Here is a 7,036-nt window from a genome sequence, read left to right on the forward strand (position 1 = left end):
TTTATATTTATTTACCGACCTGACTAAAAAAGAACAGAGATAAAATGGCATTTTACCCAATATGGCCTTAAAAATCAGTGTACACCAGTGTTTAAGCCTACGCAAGGTCAATGACGAACAGCAAACAGCACTGTAGACATCACAATATCGAAAATGTGGAGAAAAAACGGGGGTAAAATTATTTAAAAAATGCTGAAATTGGTTGTTCCCCACCATTTGCAACATCACTGAGCACCATCACTATCTTTCCTTCATGGATCTCCTGCATGTTTGCATACTCATTACTCATCTCATATGTATATATGTATTCTATCCTATTCTACTGTATCTTAGTCTATGCATTACTCATCTCATATGTATATACTGTATTCTATCCTATTCTACTGTATCTGTCTATGCCGCTCTGACATCGCTCGTCCATATATTTATATATTCTTATTCCTTTACTTAGATTTGTGTGTATTAGGTATTTGTTGTGAAATTGTTAGATATTACTGCACTGTTGGAGTTATGAACACAACCATTTAGTTTGATATTAATGCACTGTTGGAGCTAGAAACACTAGCATTAAGTTAGATATTACTGCACTGTTGGAGCTATGAACACAAGCATTTAGTCAGATATTACTGCACTGTTGGAGCTAGGAACACAAGCATTTAGTTAGAAACACCCCATCGCTTTACATTACTTATGCATTTTCAGTGGCCTGTCTGTGTCCAGACTATGTCAAAGGCCCATCCTGGTAGATCTGACCCTAATGCAGCTTGGAGTGATCAGAGGACAGAAGTCACATTTAGGTGCCAGGTGTAACTGAGGCCATAGATGCTCCTTATCCATTACTTTGAGTGTTTTATATAATGTGACTAAATGTGTTTCTGTGTTGCAGGGGCAGTCAAGAAATGGAACAGCAAGGCCACAGAACATGACATAAGCAGAGCTGTGGGAGACCACCTCAGGCCCCTGGTAGAGCCGGGGGTGGTGTTTACCACTCCACCACGCCTTCAGCAGGCTGGGAAAGTGTGACTGATACCGATTTTCATACTAAGAGGGACCAAGAGCCTGTTGATTGGTCAGTCACTGGGTTAATTTGTTTTACAATAAGCTTTATTTATACAGCACATTTCAGACATGGATGCAACACAATGGCTTCACAGGAAAAAACAATGAAAATAAACAAATATTGAGGATAAAAAAACAACTGAAAGACTAATGAGCATTTCAAAGGAAATGCCATTGATTAAAATATTAACAATATGATGCTACATCCACCCAAAACATAACTTGTTTTTTAGGAGGGGCTCTGAAAGACACTACGGGGGCATCGATTGAAAATTGACTGGTAACAACTGGGACTTAAAAGACACCTACCATGATACCCACTAAATCTGCCCAAGAAGAGGCAAACAAAAGAAAAACCCACACCAAACTTAAAGACAGGAAGCAAACCAAAAAGGTGGTTAAAATAATTTATTACAATCAATACCATTCATACTATTACAAAATCATAATTCTCATTCATTCTTAATTCTATTTACAAAAACATCAAACAAAAACAAACCTCAGGGGAGCATCGTCCCTCCCCGTCATACCTAACCCTTTCCCTATCTCCCCTTCCCTAATCTATCCCCTTACCAAACTCACTCTAACACTCCCAGCCCTAAACCCCCTTTCCACCTCTCCCGTGCCGCATGCTTCCCCCACTTCCTCTCCTCCCTCTTCATCTTCCCCCTCAAATCACCTTCCACCCTTCTCACTATCCCTTCCACCCCCAATCTCTCCCTGTCTTGACTAAATTCTGCCTGGCTTCCCACAGTCCCCTTTTAAAGAGACTCATGAGAAGCCAGAGCAGAAACCTGTCCCTATCTGTTCCCTTTGCTCTCCCTACGCCTCTCTCTAGCCTAGCCCATGTCAAAACAAAATCACTCCTAACCACACCTAGCATCACCCGTGCCCTAGCCCAGACTAGTCCGGCAAAGGCACAGTCCCAGAAGGCATGGCGCACAGTCTCCTCCCTGCCACAAGCAGATCTTGGACAGGTGGGGGATCGCACCAAACTATACCGGTACAAGATGGAAAGTACCGGCAAACGCTTATGAAGGCTCAACCAATTCAGGTCCTTGAGCCCGTTGTCCAGGCCCCGCGCCTGCACTCCCTCCCAGACCACTGACGAGATGCCCGCTACGGGCGCAGGACTCCCTGCCTGCCTGACCTCCTCGTACAGGTGCCTGTGGTCTAAACCTACTCGGGCAACTTCAACCTCGGGGTGCGCACGCAGCCACTTGGCCGCAGGACCAAAGTGCCACGGCAGCTGTTCCGCCCGAGGACCCGTGTTAGACCACACCATTACGCTTCTCGCCTGATACGAGAAGAACACCCGCAGGAGGTAACCGGACGGGTGTATCACTGGCTGAGCAAGCTCCGTCAACAAGAAAGAAACAAAAATGGCATCCAGCTTGAGGGGGAAATGTGGTACCCCCCTACCTCCCTCCCCGATGGGACAGATCATGCGTGCCCTGGCGACCCACTCGCACCTGCCACTCCACATAAACTGAAACACAAGCCTCACTAGAGGCCTCCTCAGACAAGCCGGCAATGGGTAGATGTATGCCAAATACAAAAGAGACGGCAACACATCCACCTTTAGGACCAGGACTTTCCCCATAAAAGACAAATACCTAGCCTTCCACATTGCTAGCTTCCTCTGTACCACTGCGATACGCATGTTCCAGTTTAGCGTCGCTGAGCCGGAGGTCTCAAAATGAACCCCGAGAATCCTCAGGGCCCCTTCACAGAGAGATAACCCCCCAGGCACATCCGTTTTACCGCGCCATCTTCCGAAAAACTTGACGGAAGACTTTGCATGGTTCAGAACTGCTCCCGACGCTCAGGTGAAATCCCCAAAGATGGCAAGGGACCTTGTCAGGCACGAGTCCTTGCACAACAGCAAGGAAGTGTCGTCGGCGTACTGCGTCATCTTAACACGCAGCCCACCACTTCCAGGGATCAACAAGCCTTCCACCCCTGTGTCTGCCCTAATGGCAGCCCCCAGAGGCTCCATGTACAGAACGAAGAGGAGAGCCGAGAGTGGGCATCCCTGCCTGACCCCAGACGAGAGGTCAAAAACGTCACCTAAGTGACTATTTACACTAACTCGACACCCCGCTCCGACATATAAAGTACGGATCCATCCTATAAACTTCTCCCCAAATCCTAATCTACCTAACACCCTGAATAGAAAAGATCTATTCACGCGATCAAAAGCTTTCGCCTGATCTAGCGCTGCTACCATTAAAGGCAGCCCTCTATCTTCAACCCAAGCGATGGAATCCCTGATCAACTGTAGGTTCCATCTTATAGAGCGGCCCTCTACCCCGCACGTCTGATCCTCGTGGACGACGTAGGGAAGGGCTGTGCGCAACCGGTCTGCTAAAACCTTTGCAAGAATCTTGTAATCTACGCACAGCATGGTCAATGGCCGCCAGTTGCCAAGGTCAGTTGCTTCCCCCTTCTTATAAAGAAGTGACAGCACACCAACAGCCATTGATCCCCCCGGGACCCCCGTCTCAAGGATGGCCTTCAAGACTTCGAGAACCACTGGTCCAAGTATACCCCAAAACTTGAGGTAAAACTCAGCCGGCAGCCCATCCATCCCAGGCACCTTCCCTTTTCCCATCCTCCTAAGAGCGCTCTCAACCTCTTCTAGTGAGATCTGGGCTTCCATCACGTCTCTAATGTCCTCTGGCAACCGCCGGGACAAGTGTTCTAAAAACACGTTTCCCTGCTCTACATCTATTTCCTTTCCTTAAATAAACCTTGGAAATGATCAGTTGTCACCCTGACCATTTCCTCTGGTTTACTTACTATACTACCATTTTCTTCCCTAACTCCATGCATTACCTTCCTACTCTGCCTGGCCCTAACCGACTTAAAGAACATAGCGGAACAAGTCTCATTATGTTCTAGAAAGCCACTATGCGCACGCTCCAGGAAAGCTCGAGCCTTCTGCTCCTGCAGCTCCCTGAGCTGCGCCTTTAGGGCTGCGAATCTCTCCCAGTCAATCGACCCGCCGAGGTTGCCTGCCTCGTACTCGAGTTCAATTAACCTTTGGATACGATCCACCTCCCTCCTTTCCTCCCTTTTTTTCCTTCTACAATATCCTATGATAAAAGCCCTAATCCTCACCTTAACTAAATCCCACCACTCTAACACCCCTCGCACATGGACCGGAGGCCGTCAAGCCTCCGAAAGAAACAAAAAAATGCGTCAACGAAAGCCTGCTCCTCCAGTATATCCCGATCTAACTTCCAGTACCCCCTACCGAAGAGGCAGACTGGCGACCCCACCTGCAGGAACACCCCGTCGTGATCCGTGAAGAAAACAGGCAACAGCCGCCCAGACAACTGACCCAAAGACCTGGATACAAAAATGTAGTCGAGCCTCCGCGCAACCCCCCTGGAGTTGCGCCATGTAGGACCGACCATTGCCGGAGTAGTGTGCAGGCCACCATCAACCAGACCATGGCAAGCCATTAGCCCAGAGATGGCACCTGCACTGCTATCACCGCCTACCCCTAAATCTATATTAAAGTCTCCTCCTATCACCAAGTGCCTGTTTGTAACACACAGGGGCGCCAGACAGTCCACCATCTCCCTCCTGTCTGCCGCCACCTGTGGCCCATACACCCCAATTAACCTATATCTAGCTTCTCTAAACTTAACATCTATCCCCAAAACTCTACCCTGCATTATTACAAAAGTGTTCTCTATTTTAACCTCTCTATGCCCACACAAAATCCCTACTCCTGTTGAGTGCACCCCTCCTATGCCCCAAAAAGATTCCCCTTATCCCACTCCCTCTTAAATCTACACACATCCCCACCATCCCTCAGGTGAACCTCCTGTAAAAAACAGAAATCAAACCCCACACCCTCTAAATAACAAAAACCGCCCTCCTTTTAACATTATTCCTTAACCCCTAACATTTAGACTAAAAAAGAAACAGAACTATTAATTTAATTATTAACAACAAATAAAAAAAAAAAAACCAAAAAAAAAAAACAGGAGACTCACCCGATGCTCCCCTGGTCCATCTCCACCGGCGGGGACGTCCTCTCCTCTCCTGACGCCCCCCGTCCTCCATCCCAACCCATGACCCAGGCAGTGTGTTGGGTCCTCCCTCCCCACCCACCATCCCCCTCCCTGTTTGCCTCGGGGCTGCATGTAGGGGACCCCATCTCCTCAAACAGGAGTTGGGATCCCTCTAGCAAACAGCCCACCGACCCCTCACTGGAGTCATCCACTAAAATGCAAGGGGCTGAGGCAAACCGGGAGGACAAATTACCCTCCCCCCCCGCCACTCTCTTAGCCCCCCCTCCCCCTCCACACCCCCTCCCTCTCACTTCCTGCCAAGCTCCCCCTCTTCATCCCTTTCCTCTTTGGTGAAGGAGGTAGCGGGGAGACACAATGTCCCATCCCCGCTAACTCCTCCACCAAATCCCTCATTTCGACCTCGAGGAAGCCTGGCAGGCTGTCCCCCACTCCTTCCCCCCCCCCCCCCTCCCCTCCCAACTCCACTCCTCCCTCCTTCTCCGTCACTGTCCCCGTTCCTTCTTCCACTCCTTCTCGCACCACTGTCCCCTTCTCCCTCTTCTCAGCTCCTCCACGTTCTTCCACCTTTTTAATCTCCTTTTTCCTTCTTTCCATCTTCTCTCCTCTTTCTTTTCGCCTCTTCCTTCTTCCCTTCTTCGTCCTTCTCCTTCCTTTCCCCTGTGCCATCCGTACAATCCGCATGCGTCCTCTCTTTCCTCCCCCCATCCCCCACTCCCCCCCCAGCTGCAGACGCGTATGACCTGTGACGAGCCGGGCAATCATGCCACAGGTGTACTTTCGAGCCACACCCGTGGCAAGCCTTGGGCTCGTCACACTCCTTGGCCTCGTGCTCTTCTGACCCACAAAAACGACATTTCTTGGCGCTGCACGAGGCCAGGATATGGCCGTAGGCCATACAACGCCTGCAGAACGGGGGCTGACGTGCATAGTAGAGTGTTCCCCTGTCAGCCCCCAGAGAGAACATCGCCGGAGGATGGAGGTAGCCATCCACACTCTTCGGGGACTCCCTGAGTAACGCCTGGAAGCCTCTCCTCCCGTTCCAGAAACCCAGGGAGTCCCTGAGGTACCTCGCTGAGGAGACATTGTCCATGTACCTCCCCAGAAAGGCCCTCACTTCTTCGTCCTTCACGTGCGGATTGTACATGGTTACGGTGACCACCCTGAAGTTGTTTCTTGCCAGGCTGGTCACCGTGTAATGACACAGGGGACCTTCTTCTTTCCCTTCCGTCACCGTCTTCATAATCTCATTGTGTTTTTCTTCCAAATATAGGGTTACATCAAACCCCTTCTCCATTGGGTTCCCCTGAAGGCATAGCACATCTTTAACCTTCAATTTTAGGTGCCCAATTAGGATGTTCCTCCCGAAGGTTTCTCTCCCCCAAGGCTCCATCTCTTTTCCCCGCCAAGAAAAGCGCACCGTGTTGGCCAGTCCAATTCCCGGAACCGACGGTCCAGATGTACTTTGCGCCATCTCCTCACGGACGATGGCGCACCCGTCCCACCACCTCAAACTTATAAACAGGAAGCAAAATAACCAAAAAGGTGGAGCAACTGAAGGTGTTGACTCTCCACATCTATCAAGACAACTGGAGCACTGGGCTCTTAAATAGAACCTGGACCAGCTCAGGTGAAACACCTTCCCATTAACGAGATGGACAAGCCAGCACAGGTGTAACACATACTGACTAAGGAGGTGACACCAATCAGTGCGTGCTAACAAGCTATACGTGTTAAAGTTCAACCTCAAAACATAAATGGTAAAACCAAAGGCTGTAACACCTTCCCCCTTAAGAAAAATATATCCTATATTTCTGTTGGACAAGTTTGCTCACCACCAACAGAAAACTTCATTTAAAAAATATTTTTCCCCCACAAGCTTCTAGAACTCTCGTCCACTTGGAACAAAATAAATTGCGATCCCTGGCAGA

Source organism: Oncorhynchus tshawytscha, linkage group LG32 (assembly GCF_018296145.1).
Source record: "Oncorhynchus tshawytscha isolate Ot180627B linkage group LG32, Otsh_v2.0, whole genome shotgun sequence".
Lineage (NCBI taxonomy): Eukaryota > Metazoa > Chordata > Actinopteri > Salmoniformes > Salmonidae > Oncorhynchus > Oncorhynchus tshawytscha.